The sequence below is a fragment of the Balaenoptera borealis genome, assembly GCF_965194805.1.
Source record: "Balaenoptera borealis genome assembly, chromosome: 15".
Taxonomy (NCBI): Eukaryota; Metazoa; Chordata; class Mammalia; order Artiodactyla; family Balaenopteridae; genus Balaenoptera; species Balaenoptera borealis.
In genome coordinates, this window is record NC_138871.1 from 42,631,014 (window position 1) to 42,648,438 (window position 17,425).

General features: G+C 36.4%; 1 long non-coding RNA gene across 1 annotated transcript in view; it reads right to left on the minus strand.

Moving 5' to 3' along the window:
- LOC309612517 overlaps positions 1-17,425 on the minus strand; it is a 32,396-nt gene continuing 14,971 nt past the window's right edge. Inside the window, exon 2 of the long non-coding RNA XR_014235239.1 lies at positions 1-17,425. This exon is cut by the window's right edge and continues 11,379 nt beyond it. This is a non-coding gene — a long non-coding RNA (uncharacterized lncRNA).

The window sequence follows — 17,425 nt, forward strand, 5'->3', positions numbered from 1 at the left end:
TTAGCTACTGTGAGTAGTGCTGCAATGAACATGAAAGTGCAGATATCTCTTCAAGATAGTGATTTTATTTCTTTTAGATACATACCCAGAACTGGGATTGCTGGATCATATGGTAATTCCATTTTTAATTTTTTGAGAAACCTCCATATTGTTTTCCATAATGGCTGTACCAATTTTCACTCCCATTAACAGTGCCCAAGTTTCCCTTTGCTCTACATCCTTGCCAACACTTGCTGTCTCTTGCCTTTTTGATAATAGCCATTAGCAGTTGGGACGTGATACCTCATTGCGGGATTTTTTTTTTGCATTTCCCTGATGATTAGTGATGTTGAGCATTTTTACATATTCATGTTGGCCATTTGTATGTCTTCTTTGGAAAAATGTCTATTTGGGTCCTTGGCCAATTTTTTAATCAAGTTATTTATTTATTTTTGCTATTGAGTTATATGAGTTCCTTATATATGTTGGATATTAACTATCAGATATGTGGTTTGCAAATATTTTCTCCATTTTGTAGGTTGTCTTTTCATTCTGTTGATTGTCTCCTTTGCTGTGCAGAAACTTTTCAGTTTGGTATAGTGCTCCTTGTTTATTTTTGCTTTTGTTGCCTGTGCCTTTGGTGTCAATTCCAAAAAATAATTGCCAAGAACAAGGTAAAGGAGGTTTTCCCCTGTTTTTTTTTCCTAGAAGTTTTATAGTTTCAGCTCTTAAGTTTAAGTCTTTAATCCATTTTGAGTTGACATTTGTGTACGGTATAAGATAAGGGTCCAATTTCATTCTTTCACATGTGGATATCCAGTTTTCCTACCACCATTTATTGAAGAGACAATCCTTTCTCCATTTTATATTCTTAGAGCCTTTGCAGAAAATGAGTTGACTATATATGTGTGGGTTTATTTCTGGGCTCTCTATTCTGTTCCATTGGTCTGGGTGTCTGTTTTTATGCCAGTTCCACATGATTTTGATTACTATAGCTATGTAATATATTTTGAGATTAGGCAGTATGATGCCTCCAGCTTTATTCTCCTTGTTCAAGATGACTTTAGCTATTTGGGGTCTTTTGTGGTTCTATACAAATTTCAGGATTATTTTTATTTCTGTGAAAAATGCCATTGGAATTTTGATAAGGATTGCATTGAATGTGTAGATTGCTTTGGGAAGAATGGATACTGTGACGATATTAATTCTTCCAATCCATAAACATAGGATATCTTTCCATTTATTTCAGATACCTTAATTATAAAATACCTGCAAGTCACAAGAGAGAGAAAAGGAAATCCTCCAAAAAGGAGGACATTTATACAGACACACACACATAGGTCACGTGCCTTGTCAGTCAGCTTCTCGTGGAGTGCTCAAAGTAACATATGAATCAGTTACCAAATTTAGACCCAGGCCACCATTGCCAAAGTTTATATGATTTGCCCCAGCAACCTCACTTCTAGAAATCTATCTTGAAAAAGTATTTTAGCAAGTACACAAAGAAAAATATAACACAGATGTCATGCAAAGTACCCCATCCTTTGAGATCTTAATTGTATTAGAAGTGTGTCCTGCACTCCACCCAATACTTCTTGGGAACTCTGAGGAGAAGAAAGCATAGATGTTTCCTAGTCTCTTCTGGTTCCAAAATCCTGCTTCCATGGAATTAGTTCTGTCACATGTAAACTGTCCCTGTTCAGTGCGTCATCCCACATAGGAACACAACCCTCCTTTTCTGAGATTACTACGAAAACATCATTCACACAAGGCCTTTGGGCATATAGCCAGCTTCATGAAAAGTTTAGAGTAAAAGAAAGATTTTCCATCACTGTGGCACTTGGGACTTCCCTGGTGGTGCAGTGGCTAAGACTCTGCACTTCCACTGCAGGGGGCACGGGTTCGATCCCTGGTCATCTCTGGTCGGGGAACCAAGATCCCGCATGCCGCAGGGCACAGCCAACAACATCAACAAGAAAAGGCACTATGGCACTCAACCCTCTCCTTTAAAGATATTCTGCTCCTCTATCTTCAAGCTTGCAGGCAACCCACAATGGGAGCATTTTCTTCTCCTAATCCTCATATATATCTCCATCTCCTTTTTGGAAAATCATACCCCTTTTTCATAAAATGGGTGCATACTTATGAATACTGCATTCTCCAGCAGTATGCTTGCTCCAGACTGAGCTAACCAATGTAGAAAATAAATTATGTTATTATATTAAATATGTGCAACTGACCCTCTCTTTTGTGGGTTCCACATCCATGGATTCAACCAAGTGCAGGTCAAAAATATATTTTTAAAAAATTCTAGAAAATTCTAAAATACTAAACTTGAATTTACCACACACCACCAACTATTTATATAACATTTACATTCTTTTAGGCATTTTAAGTAATCTAGAGGTGATTTAAAGCATAAAGGAGGATGTACATAGATTATATGCAAATACTATGACATTTTATATAAGGGACTTGAGCATTCATGGAGTTTGATATCCGCAGGGGTCCTGGAACCATGGAACCAATCCCTTGGGTCCCCATGGAACCAATATACAACTATATATTAATATCTTCTTTAGCTATGTAAAGACCAGGACTAAACTTTGAAATTGCCTCTTCCAAGTACTTCAATTATTAGACCATCTAAATAGACTGACTAAATTATACTAGTTCCATGTAATGGAATATTATATTGCTATTAAGAAGAATGAGGTAGTTCTCTATGAATTGACAATAAAATAGGTTATATTAAGTTAAAAAAAGAAAATTGTATAACATATATAAAGTATTGTGCTATTTTTTGGTAAAAATACATATATTTGTATACTTGTAGAAAAGAGTCAACGTAGTTATGTCAACATAGATATACATCTCTCTGGGGGAAGGAAACATTGACTATTTATTTGTATTATTTTAACTATCTCAAAAAGTATTTTTAAACTATTTTTATGGTACAAATACCAGAGAGTCTCAGAAAATTTTTATTAAACTTCAAGGAAAACATAATTCCTTTACTATTGGCTTGTTTGTTCGTAAACAAAAAAATAATGAGAAAATGTTCAGTTTGTATGAGGTATTTTTTTCCTATCTATATCTGATATTTCATTTCCTCATTCAGAAATTATTCATATTCATGATCATATTCTTTGGTCACTTATTGGAACATTAACGATTGATGAGACAGAAACCAATACTGGTTCATATAACCCAACCTGAGCCAATGATCAGCGCATGGCATTGTGTGTGGACTCAGAACTGGTTCGGGATAGCTGACTAATCTTAGCCTCTTGTTTGACAGTTGCTTGAGTCTCTCATTGGGCAAAATCAAGAAATCAAACAGCTTTGTTCACTGCTGGCAGCCACTCTTCAACCCCAGGGGAGTTAGCCTTCAGATGAAGCTAACTGAGGATGCGGGGCAGAGAGACAGAGAGAAACTGGGTGTCTGGTGACATCATTGAGCTGATGGATTGACCAACCCTGAAATCTTCCCTCATCTGTATTTCAAGTTATAGGATGGAAAAATTCCCTACATTATTTAAGCCGCTTTGAGTTGCTTTCTTCTGTTAGCTGTGATTGAAGGTGTCCTGTTAAGATATTTTTCTTAAGTAAATAATCGGGAAAGTAGACAAAGCCTTATGCACAATAATTGTCATCAGAACTGTTTTATAACAGTGAAAAAATATACATGATCAAGATACTGAGTACTAGGGAAGCACGTACATAGATTATGACTCACTGATATGATAGAACATCATGTAGCTATTCAAACTGATGTTATCAAGTAATTTTTAATCGATAGTCCAGCTCCTAATCGTCTCTCTGGCCTTGGTTAACACTCGAGGACTCTCTGTCCACATTCCACTGTTTCATCTCTTTGCTTTGCCTCATGTGATTTTCTCCAACTAGAATGCCTCCAAAATCTTCAAACTTTTCATTCTATTGATACTTCCCCTTTAAAATTCAGCCCAGGAGCACTTCCTCCAAGATACCTTCCCATAACCCTTCCTTCCTTGCTCCTCAGGCTGATACCAGCGCCTTCCCTCCTCCCTCATGATGTCTGTGGTTATCACTTCTCTGATGATGTTTTAACTCTCTGATTTTATGTCTGTCTTTACCATTAGATAGAGACTAACTGGCTCTTGTTTAGCTGTGCATTCCTCATGCCCAACCAAAGGCCTAGCATGCCATAGAATGCTAGGCCTACAAATATTTATAGACTGTGTGGGTGGGTGGTTAGGTGAATAAGTGAATGAATCAAGAATGTAGGATAGTTAGCTTCTAATTTTTGTCACGGTTTTCTGTATTTTGCACAGAAACGGGAAAGTTGTGTTTAAAAAGCAATTGGTTATTTATGCAGAAATTAAGACTAGACTTTTAAAAATTACCCATCTTTTAAACTTGCTTTAAACTTGCTTTCTATTTCTAATTGAATAGAAATTTATTAACCAAAATGTATTAATACATATTTATAGTTGAGATAACTGAAGACAAACCCCATACTGTTATTCTCTCATGAAAAATTAAATTGACTTACTCTTTTGATTAATTTTGAAAGCTTTGGTTTAAGGTTATGCGAGTCTGACAGAAAAATTGAAGCCATGATTGATTTACATGACACATTTTTAATGGAAAATACTGTAAAACATTGCAAAAGCTCTCTGACATCTTTAAAGATGAACTCAGATGAGAAATGCCAGGTTTGCAGGGCAAGGAAAGGTCTCTGTACGTAACCTTCACCCCAGACCCACCTTTCCTGAGGATCTTGGTTGGGCAGTGTGCTTTTATTTCCCAACTGCTGCCTACAGGAATAGCAGAGAGACCAGACCTCACTTCCCTATCTTACAAAATACTGCACTTTATAAAAAGATTTAAAACAGCAGAGAGAATATAAAATAAATTCCTAATCTGCACACTACATGTTAACGGTACAAAGCTGGAAAAAAAATCTCTTTTCTCTACTCCTCCTTGAGGACAGACTGTGTTAGTCATTTTTGTAACCACACTGCCAAAAAGTAGATAGCATACAGCAGGCATTCCTAGGAATTGCTGAATGAATGAAATGTTAATGGCGGTTATATTTACGTAGTGGGATCATCTATGAGTGTTACTTGTTTCTTTGCATTCTTTAGTCTTTTCTAAATTTTCCAATTTTATGCTTGTGGTGTTATTTTCATAAATTCACAGTCAGTAGAGAGAAAGGGAGAGGAACAAAGATATTCTGATATTAGAAACTTCTTTGTTCTCGTCTGTAATTCAACATGCCCCTAATAATTGGTGCTTTTTTATATGTAGCCAATCAAGATAGAAACAGTTCTTCTCCAAGTGCTAGCCTGTCAGATGTGCAACTTACCTGATTTTTTTTCCCTCCAGTAATCAGAATTTTTACTCTAATATCTACCCATGTAAAATCTGAATTCACAGGAGAGTTACAGTGAAGAGAACTAATATTTGCTGAGTACCTAGTGAATTTGATGCTTCAGTTACCCCAAAAATCTTCCCACTACATCCCATGGTGGTGCCAATGAGGGACTTGAATATGGGAGTGATCTTTAACTTCCCTATAATTTCCATCACTTCAAATAAATTTAAGTAAAAACAGTGTGCTTCTTCTCCAAATGTAGCTTCAAGACAAATCCCTTCACCCCTTACCAACAAGACTTCCATCTCTAGGCTCCTCCTACAAAGATATCTACAGCCACCACCATAGATATTATTATCCTTATTTTACAGATGAGAAAAGATTAAGTAAACCACTCAAGGGCATGGTTAGTGAGAGGTAGAGCTCATAAGAGAACACTTGTCTTTCTAACTCCAAAGTCTGTTCTTTTCCTGCTGTACCATGCTGCTAAACTTTCTAAAACCACAAAATAATAGATTTAGAGTGATAGGTTTAGCATTCATTGAATGAAGGCTATCTACAGTTTATTATTTAGACAAGTAATGCAAAATGACAAGCGATTCTGGTATTAACTGCAAAATTCTCCTGACTAGGAAATAGAAAAGAATCTCTCAGCCAACTGTGGCTAAAGGAAATATTTCTGTTCTTCCCTAGTCTGAGATCTCTTTCAGATTGATCATTCTATCCTGTTTGTTTGTTTGTTTTTCACATGAGCGGATCTTCTATAGCCTATGCTGTTCACATCTTAATGCATTATCTCCATATTGTAATGACTATTTTCTTACTTTTAAAACTTAGCTGTTGGGCTTCCCTGGTGGTGCAGTGGTTAAGAATCCACCTGCCAATGCAAAGGACAAGGGTTCGAGCCCTGGTCCGGGAAGATCCCACATGCTGTGGAGCAATTAAGCCCATGTGCCACAACTACTGAGCCTGCGCTCTAGAACCTGCAAGCCACAACTACAGAAGCTTGCGCGCCTAGAGCCCGTGCTCCGCAACAAGAGAAGCCACCACAATGAGAAGCCCGCTCACCACAGCTAGAGAAAGCCCGCTCGCAGCAGCAAAGACCCAACACAGCCAAAAATAAAATACATAAATTTATTTTAAAAACCCCAAAAAACAAAAAACTTAGCTGTTAATTGCAGAAAGGATTTATTCATTTATTCTCTTTTAGATAACTCTTAAAGGCTCTCATTTTAGATTCAGTATTAATCAATTGTATTTCTCTCTCTTCAACTAGCTCTGTGATTACTAGCTACTGCAATTGTCCATGTAATTCTGGAACATAGGAAGATATGTGATATTTCAAATTGCTCACTTCAAATGACTGGTTATCTTATCTTGAAAATTAATTATCTGTATTTGACCCATTTCTAACCTTCTGTTCCCTGTGACAAAAAGGGACATTTTATATAATCTGATTTGTTTTGTTTTGTTTTTTAAGAATGGGAATAGGATAATCTGATATAGCCTTCCCACCTTGGAGCTGAATTCATTTACTGTTACCTCCCGCATGAGAACTTTCACATTCCTACCCTGACCACAGCAGCTGTGTGTGGACTGTTTCAGGCTCACTAAACCAGATTCTTGAATGGAAAACTTCATTTTATCCCTGTGCTATTGTTCTTCACACATCTCATTAGTACTTTTAATTTTCTCCTCAGAACCATCTTCTTATAATCTCTTTCTCATAGAAGCAATGGACATATTTTATAAGCCTCAATCAATTTTTGTCAGGAAAAAAATTGCAGGGGTTCATCTTGAAGACTCCCCCTTTGTCTGCACACATATGAATGACTACAATGTAGTGATATACACACACAGGCTTCAGATCCAATTCTCCTGGGTTTGAATCTTGGCTCTATAATCTACTTAGCAAATTTTTTTAAGTTTAACGGAAGGATATTGATATATTTTTGCTACTCCAGGAATAAAAGAGAAAAAATTGGCCCCTAAATCTAATTTAAGCTGTTAAGAAGAGGTTGTTTTTTAGTTTTTGTTTTTTTAGTTCCAGATTTTACCCCTTCTCCCAATTGATGAAAGAAGAGGTTTTCCTATTACATGGAGAGTTAAATTTTAAGTAAAGACAATATGAAGCAATATTTTACTTTGATGAAAGCTTATTTTGAAGATCAAGTTTTTGCTTTTCTTTGGTGCTTGCTGGAATCTTATAAGAGGAGGATTCTGCCCAAGGGGGAAAACAGATGCCTGTCAATGACTCTGAAACAGTGACCATTTAATATTGAATATTTACACAGGTAGGTTTTGTTTTACTATTTAGTTTTAATTATGTTCTTACTAAAGCAGGCTAATATACTTACTATCTAACCAAGTATGCTATAAATCTAGCTCATTAACAGATGTTTAAATCATATTATCTCTCCAGAAGCAGGCTTTTTTTTTTTTTTTTTTTTTGCTTTGTGTGAGGGTTGTATTATTTTATTTATGTACATATGTGTTTAATAAGTTTAATGAAGTAATTTACATAACATAAAATATGCCTATTTTAAGTGTACGTGTCAATGATTTTTAGTAAATTGACAGAATTGTGCAACCATCACCACAATCCAGTTTTAAAACATTTTAATTGCCCCAAAAGATCTTTCATTTGCAGTCATTTACTATTCCTACTCTCAGTCTCAGTAGCAAATTTTAAGGAGAAAAAAATCTTCTCTTAAATATGATCCAATTTTCTCTTAAAACTGAACCAATTCTTCTCCATTATCTACTCTTTAGATAGGTCAACCGGCCAAAGGACTAAAATTAACAAATCAAAACCAAAATTTACCTCAAGCCAAACGAGCTTATGAAGTTCAATGCTTCTCCCAGATTTATTTATCTGTTTATTTATTTTGCATAAAACTGGCACTGTTTAGGTCTAAAGTATTTTGGAAGAAAGATCTAAGAAGTGGAGCCAGCAAGTTACTTAGGCTGCTTCTGTTTATCCCTAATTTAAACTCAATAAAAATGCATTTAAAATATTTCTTTAAGCATAATTGAAATGTATAGATTTTTTAAGAACATAAATTCACTTCAAAATGTTTTTTCAAGCTCATTAACTTTTATTTAAAATTTTTTATTTTGAGTAGACAGCTTTTCCTATACCTTTCTAAATTTCACAAAATATACAATAATTCCAGGTAAAATTTTAAACTTTTAAACAAAAGGGTCTCAAAATAAAGTCATTGAGGACAAGGGCCAGTTCCCCTGTGTGATTATACACAGGCTGGACACACAGGTAGTTAAAAGGTGGCCTTTTGAAAGGTAGGTTACAGATCTCTTCAGTAAAGACATCTGCCTCATCAACGTTGTTGGCCTTGCAGAAGGGGTTGCTCCTTACTGACCACACAGACTTCTACATTAATAATTAACTACCTGGAAAAAAGTAATGAAGTCATAAGAAGTGGGTTATAGGCCTAATATCAGGAACTATCTCATATCTTTCCAACCTCCTTACACAAGTGCTCTAAATGATTTCACTGGAGAGTAAAATCTTTCTTTCACGGAGATAAGGATTATTATATCACTATATATACATTCATTAACAAATACATAATACATAATAAAGAGCCTATATTATAGAGAGAACATACAATGACAGAATTAAACACATTTTACAACTGGGAAAAAGATATTTGAATTGTGTTGTAGACTAGATAGGATGAGCAAAAGTACTTGATCTTTCAGTAATTAATCAAGAAGTTTTAAGGAAGATGACACATTCCAGAAGTGTGTTGTAGGTACATGAGAGACTCAGATACTATAAAACTGGGTCATGAAATGACAACAGACAGAACTCTGGTGATATCTAAAAACTGGAGTTTTGTTACCAAGTCAATGGTAGGAGGCCTATAAAAATATGACCATTTTTCAATTCAGTTCCTTTCTATTCAAATCCACGAGGATTTATTGAAAGCTTATTATGTGAAAGCCACCATGCCAGAGCCAGAGGCAATGTACTTGTCCATATAAATAAATGTAATAGGGGAATTTCTGCTCGGTTGGCACTCGGCAAAATACGTGTTGTCTTAAAGCATGCCAGTCATAGTACTGACTGCATTTCGTTCGAGCCCAAACTTAAAATTGTGTAAGGATTAGTCATCATACCTATTTCTCACTAGGCTGAACAATCAAGTCTTCAGATAGAGAGGATTCTCAAGGCAACACTAAAAATAACCCAAGTAACTTTAAATTTTCCATCATAACCTTGAAGCTCTGAAAGATAAAATTTCTACAATTTTTCAAACTGTGCCAAATTTGATACAGCGAGTCGCCAAATCCAAAGACAATTTTGAAATGATATACACTCAAAGGAATTCCTAAGATCACTGATGACCCCTCTACCATATGTATGAAGACTGCAGGACGATGTTGACATTTTGCAGAAACTCTGAGTTCTGAACAAGAGGAAGGGAAGAAGCGGTGGTAAGGGGGAGCACTTTAGGAGCGCTGCCTTTGCAGGTGGTTTCCAGAGGCAACTGGAGGATGTGTTTTCACCAAGCCTCCTGATAATTTCTCCCGTACTGCCAACATTTGTCAGGTCGCTCTGACTTATCCAGGAAAATCTATTCATCAGTAAATTAATTGGCTTATTTAGCATCCTCTTCTTGAAATACAAATAGCTTTCAAGAGAATAAAAAGACTATATAAATCACTATATAATAGTGATTCACAAGTTAGTGGGAATTAGCCTGAAAATGTTTAATATAATTGCTTTCCTCCTAATAACTTAAAGCAACTACATTGTCAGAATGGTAGTTTTTATTTATTAGAGTAGTTGTAAAACAATATGTATACATTTTTTTCAGAACTTTAAAAAATTTTTTTTTAATTAATTAATTTATTTTTATGGCTGTGTTGGGTCTTCGTTTCTGTGCGAGGGCTTTCTCTAGTTGTGGCAAGCGGGGGCCGCTCTTCATCGCGGTGCGCGCGCCTCTCAGTATCGCGGCCTCTTTTGTTGCGGAGCACAGGCTCCAGATGCGCAGGCTCAGTAGTTGTGGCTCACGGGCCCAGCTGCTCCGAGGCATGTGGGATCTTCCCAGACCAGGGTTCGAACCCGTGTCCCCTGCATTGGCAGGCAGATTCTCAACCACTGCGCCACCAGGGAAGCCCCCAGATCTTTAAAATTTAAAAAGACTTGTCACATGTATTATCTAGCGTGACACTCATAAATGTCATGTGACACAAAGACACTGTTGGTTGCCTACTATTGGTTGCTTGCATAAAACCCTGATTTTGGGTACTTCCCATACCTCATTGTGACTCAGGGTTAAAGCAAGAAAAGTCTAAACTAGTCATGGTTTTTTTCATTTGCCTTACTAATGATGGGTTTGGGGTGAGCATGTAGTTCATTTCAGGACAATGAGATATGCAGGAGGCCTGTTGAAGGGCTTCCAGAAAAGGTTATTTTGATCTAAAAAAAAAAAAGAAGAAGGAAAAGGATGCACAGGAAGAAATCTGTCCCTTTTCTTCCATCAGATGTTCTTATACAGATTCCCCTGGTACCTGAAAAGAGAGTGTTCCTATGAAACCTTTCATAAGCCAAAATGGCATCAAGTGAAGATGCAATTAACTTAGGACACATCTTGCAAATGGATGCACAAAATAAATCGAGATAAAGCACAGAAGCTCACAGACACTGTTTAAAGCTATGGCAGCTTGATACTGAGATACTGAGTGTGTTTCCTGGGGAAGGAGCTTGGCGGGGCCACTCTCGCTGCTCAGGGTGTTGCTGCCTCTATAATTGCACCTGCAAAACGAACACTGAACGCTATTTTTCCTTTTCAACTTTTTTTCCTAAAAATGAAAATATTCTTTGGATTTCTTCCAGTTAGCAAAAATAGGTATTAATGTATTTCATAAAAGTGAAGTGGTATACAGTGAACTTTTGAAAATCAGGGGACACCTGTATTGGCATGTGAGGCTACATACGCTTCAAAGGGAATAAAACCAGAACTGCAGAAGTCATCTTACTTCCAGGAGGTTGTTAAATTACCATCCTGGAAATGGATGACAGAAAGATGGAAAGTTCCAGTGTCCTTAGTCATGTTACTTAGCCACTAACTTAAATACTTGAGTTACTGGACACCCTTAGGATTTTGGGTTATATGAATGAATTCATCTGCCTTATTGTTTAAAATAATTGAGTCAGAGTTCTTGGTCACTATTAACTGAAATCACAATACATGTGAATGGGTTAGATTTAGAGATGTGTGATAACTGAGGTTCAAAAGTTTAAAAAACTTGACCAAGACCACAGGGTAATTGCAGGTATGTGACATAGTTGTAATTTCACATTCCAGGGATTATGTGCCTTCCACTTAATGCTATATCAATTTTGTTGAGTAGAAACAGTAAATAGTATTGTGATGTTAGAAACTTTGGGAAGCGACATAGATTTATTTTATCGTCCTCAAAATAAGAATTTGTGGTAGAGGGCTTAGGATATCAGGAAGAACAATGGGAGACCAGAGTACAGAAAAGGAGTAGCAAGGTATCATGCTCACATTTTGCCTATTTTGAAATTTTGTCTAAACTTAGCCTGAAATTCATGAGAAAAATTGAAACTCTCTCCTCCTTCTTCTTATTTCACATGTACTGCTATTCCCAGAACCCCAAACATTGGTAAGTAGTATTGGTAATTCTGCTATGTTCTGTTTAATAGAGCTATTTTCAGCCAGATAACTTAGGTAGGATCTCTTGGAGACATAGGAGAAAAAAAAATTTAAACTCCATTTAACCAAAGGAAAAAGATAATTTTATTAAAGAATGAATGGGGAATCCCCTGGAACAGAAAGGTAGGGGGCACTGCTTGACTGAATAAGGGTTTAGAGCCAGGAGTTAGAAATCTATCAGGAACTTATATGTGCTGTCACATAGGAGTCTCTGGGGCACCATGGGTGCTCTTCTCTAATTTCTCTCTCTCTGTGCAGACCAACTATTTCTCCACTCATCATGCCCAGGGTCAAAAGATGCATCCTCCCATCCCCCATCAACTACCTGCACCAACTTTCTAAGCAAATGACTTTCTAGGCAAATCCTCTGTTACAATGGATTCATTCTCACCATGTCACGATTCTTAATCCTTGATTCTTCAGAGAGAGAATAGGTCTGGCCAAACCTAGCTTCTGGATTGGTTTCACTCTAACCAGGCACCCATACTTTTGTTCAATCAACTTTTGCATAGTTGATGGCCACTTTGAAACATCACGGTCACCTCTGTGGTAAGGGACAGTTCTCAGAGAAGTGGCTGTGGCTGGGAAGTACCCTCAAATTAAGTCTGACTAGAATTTAAATTTTCATTTTATTTTGTTTTATAACGATTTCAAAGTTTCTAAAAGCCAATTTGTAAATAAAAATTTAAACATAATTTGGTAGTCATAAGTAGGAAACTTGCTAGTATATCTCACCAGTTTTCAAAGTGTTATTACCTGTGTAATTTATAATTACCCACTGCACTCAGTGTATACATTACACATACAAAAATATTTATATATATGTACATATTCAAGGGGAATTCAAAAAATAAACATATTTTATATGAAAAGTACATTAAAAACTATATTCTTACCTAGATTATTCGACTGCATTCCAGTAACTCAGCACTGTGCCTTCAGAACTGTAAAGGTAATTCTAAAATTTCAGATAAACAAGTGATATATAATACTATAATGACACCAGAAAATATAACATTTTAAATTGGTGAAATGAGTAATGTTAAAAATAGCTCATACAACAAATGACACCAAGCATACAAAAATACATCATTTAAGTCAAACAAAAAATGCCCATATGTGAAATAAATTGAAATTAGTTGTTAATGAAGGTTAGGGAAGTACAAGTATAAAAACCGTTAAGAATTGTATAGGTTATAAGTTTTAACCATTAGGTTTTTGTAAGCTAAAATTCATGTTCTATATGCGTCAACACCAGTATGAATTTTTTTTATCAAAAATGTTTTTCAAGAGTCACAAATTTTAGGGGCACAATGAATCAAATCATAAATTTTGACATGATATGTGAATCTACAAAAACATATATTTGTAGTTATATATGTGAAAATATATTAGGAAAAACCTAGCTAACATGAAATTCACTTTGCAAATTGAAGTAGGCAATAATATAGTTCTTTATGAGATTTCCAGGGAATTTGAAAAGAAATGTTACATTGAGTAGATCTTTTTAAAAAGTAATGACAAGATTTCAGAGTGCCATGACAGGAAATGTCAGAATTAAATCATATGGATTCACATGCTGTACATAGAGAGGTTATCTAGGAAGGGAGCTGTTTCAGCATAAAAATGAAAGTAAAAATCACACTATCCATTTAGGAAAGTCAGAACCACACAAACATTTACCCAGTACTGCAAAAACAAATTTCCCACTTTTTCAGAAGATAGGGCAATTTCATTCCTTTGTTAGTTTCCACTTTCACTAATCTCTGGCCTACCTGGGTTGAGTGAATATGCCAAAATGTGATGCAAAAAGCTGTTCTTGTTTCAGCTTAATTGGGAACCAGAAATAGAGTGCATCTCAAGGGATTTATAACTGAGCATGGCAGGCATGAAATGTTTGGAGTATTCTGATCAGATTTTGGCTAAGAATGTGAATTATGTTTATTCAAATGCACTTAAATCTCCAGAATCTTCGGGGCAAGTCTGCCGTGACTCTGACTGAAAACTGACATTTTATACCTTAAATGAGGCTGAGTCCGCTGTGGCCGCGGCAGAGCACTTCCTCTGGAAGCCTGAGCCTTCCCAAGGCCTCCACCCAGGAGCCAGGTCACAGTGGTTCCTAGGACACCACTTCCCAGAATGAATCTATTATAACTCTGAGCAGCCGCTATCATTTTGTACATTGGTCATCAGGACACTAAAGGCAAATCAGCAGGGACCCCAGATGAACGCTGCCAGGAGTCCTCAGCCCCTCTGGCACCCTAAGGGCCAGTTAATTCCATTCTGTCTCTCATGCTTATAATCTTAGGACAATGAAAAATATACAAATTACCCTACTCACCTAATTCTTCAATATGTGGTTTGCTGCTTTTTCTATGTCTTGTTTTCCTACTGTGACACGCATAATTTTTCTCTTTGTCAATTCCTTGTATTTGTTCTTTGAAACTTTAAATTCACTTGCAAATCAGCTCTCCTACATTATCAAGTTTCTCACATTCACTCCATGTCGGTGTCTCCTTCCCTTGTGTATATTTATTTGCAATAATCTTATTGAGGTAAAATTTACATTTTATAGTAATCCCGTATTTTAAATGTATAGTTTCATGAACTGTAAATACTTTGATCACCTCTCCAATCAAGATATAGAACTTTTCCATCATTCCAGAAAGTTCCCACAAGGATCTTTCCAGTCAATTGCTCACACTTTCCTCTAAGCAACCATTTAAAAAATTTTATCACCGTGGATTAGTTTTGCCTAATTTATTACTTCATGTAAATGCAACCACATCGTGTGAATTCTTCTGTCTGACTTCTTTAGTTCAGTATAATGGTTTTTGAAATTTGTCCATGTTGTTGTTTGTATCAGGAACTCATTCTTTTTATCGTTGAATAGTACTCCATTATATCGATATACTACCTAACATTTGGGTTGCTTTGAGTTTTTTGCTCTTAGGATTAAATCTGTTATGAACATTTATGTACAGATCTTTTTGTGAAGGTATGTTTTCATTTCTCTTGAGTCTTAGGATTGGGTTGCTGATTTGTAGGGTATCTGGTTCTTATAATAAATTAACCATGACCCTCAGGTTTTGTAACTCAGTCTAGTGAATTTACTTAAGGTTAAGTTCACCTGCAAGAACTGGATCCCTCCTCAGCATAATGATAAATAGGGCTTCTAAGACTGGAAAGCAATCATGAGGTGTGATGAATTCATCATGGAAAGCTCCCTGGAGGACCCATTTCTAGACACCATGTTTCTCTTCCACCCCACTATGGATCATGTACATTTTCATTTGAAGTTCTATACATCTTAACAGTTCTGACTTCCCGGTGTCAAACTACTGCCTACATTCCACCATTCACTGTGTCACTTTTGGGAACACACTTTTCCTCTTTCAACTTGGGTCCAGTGATTGGGGGCCTGTAAATTAACTGACAGTAAACAGATTAACAGGAGAAAAGAAAGGGTTTATTTACACATGTACTCCATACATGCAGGAGGTTTAGCTATGAGTAACTCACTCAATAGCCAGAGATTGAAAATTTATATACAAAATGTAACAAAAGTGAGGGGGGTGTTTAATGTTTCAATAGAAAGGTATGAAAGGTACTATTGGGCTTTTTGATGCTAATAGAAACGGGCAGCCTGTTTCTGTGGCAGCTGAATTCACAGAAAACTCCCTGGAGGGGGTTAATGGCAGCTGTATTTTCTGGAGGTTCTGCTTTAGTCAGATAAGGGAAGTTCAGATAAGATTTCTTTCTGCATCTTTTTAGTGCAAATGTTTTCACTTTAAAATAATCTTTACAGCAACTTCGGAGGTCTGAGTGGGTCTGCACATTTCCCTATCAAAACTTTCCTAGAAATTTGACAAGAAAAGAAGTTAAGTTGACTGCTGTGGAGAGAGATTCAGGTTAGAAGTTGTGAGAAGTCTGCAAAAGGAGAGAAAAACAAAGACTAAAGGTTGGAGAGGATGATAAACCCAATTTTTAAGTCCAGAGGGCAGCTTGTCAAGAAGATTTCTCAATTTTGGGCTTGAAGCATCTTTAGTGAGCATTATACTGGTAATGTTACTGTCATGGTCATTTCCTGGAGCAGAGATTGGGAGGCACAAGTGTTCCTGTGAAACTTCTAAGTGGCCAACACTTGTGGTGATAAAGCCTTTGAAGTTATATCAAGGCAACCACCTTCAGCTTACAGGTCTTCAGGAAGGAAAAAGGCAGCTTTAGTTTTCAGAGGTGCCAAGCCAGGAGGGTAGGAGAAAAATTGGAAGCATTAATTACTGACAAAATGTGCATGAATGCAGGATCCAGTTTACAAAGAGGTAAAAAATAGCTCAAAGACAATGAACAAGAATGGAATCTGATAACTCACAAGGATGGGTTGTAGTTTTCCATTGAAACACAAAATTTCTCTGTACAATCACCCCCATTCTGATCAAATATAATCAAAGTAAAATAACTCTTGTTTACAAAATGAGTCTAGTCTCATTAAATTTGGCCTGGTCATTTATATAGTTTCAGCAAAAATGATAATTGTCCACATAGGCCTTTTTAACTTTGCTTTGCTGGAACTTTCCTAAGGAATCTCAGATTGGACTTTTAAAAGTCTCTCAAGGCTAGGACACCAAGCTAAGGACTTGCTACCAGACTTCACCTACATTACCTGTAGATTTGGGTGAATTCCTCTCTCCTTGGGGTTCCCAAAGCAGCTTAAGTTTCATAGACCTGGAAACTTAAGTGGCCTTCCTTACTCATCTGTAATACTGGGAACCCTGTAAGTCAGTACCGGCCTGTTTTTTTAAGAGGGCTTTGCAAACATTGGCTCCATAAAGTCAACTGTAGTTCCTTACAACTGTCTGCTCATATCTGATGCACGCTATTCTCAAGTATGACATTCCAGCCAAAGCCTTGGTAATATCACCAATTTTCCCAATTACAATACAAGGAAAACAGATTCCTATTGAATCTAGGCAAATAACTATATTGCCATGAAAATAAGAATACTCAATAAGAGTTTCCAAATTCTGGAGAGATCAGGTAAGGAGGAAAATACAAATGTTTCATTTTTGTTTAGAAAGGTATAATTTACTAAATTGTTGTGAGTTATAGCTAGCTTAAGAGAAAACAGAAAGGGATTCCTTAAATCCAGAAAATAGAATATTAAAGAACTAGCAATGCTCCAAACGTAAGGCCATAAAAATGATAATCATTCCTCATCAGTCCATTCAGTCCCATGTTGTTAATTCTTGCTCTGATCGATCTTGGGTTAGCTGTTTTTTGAACCCATCAGCTTCCCCACTAAAGTTCTGGAAATCCTTACTCAGTCCAGTGGTATGATCTCAAAGTTATTTAAGCAATACCACCAGAAGCCTGT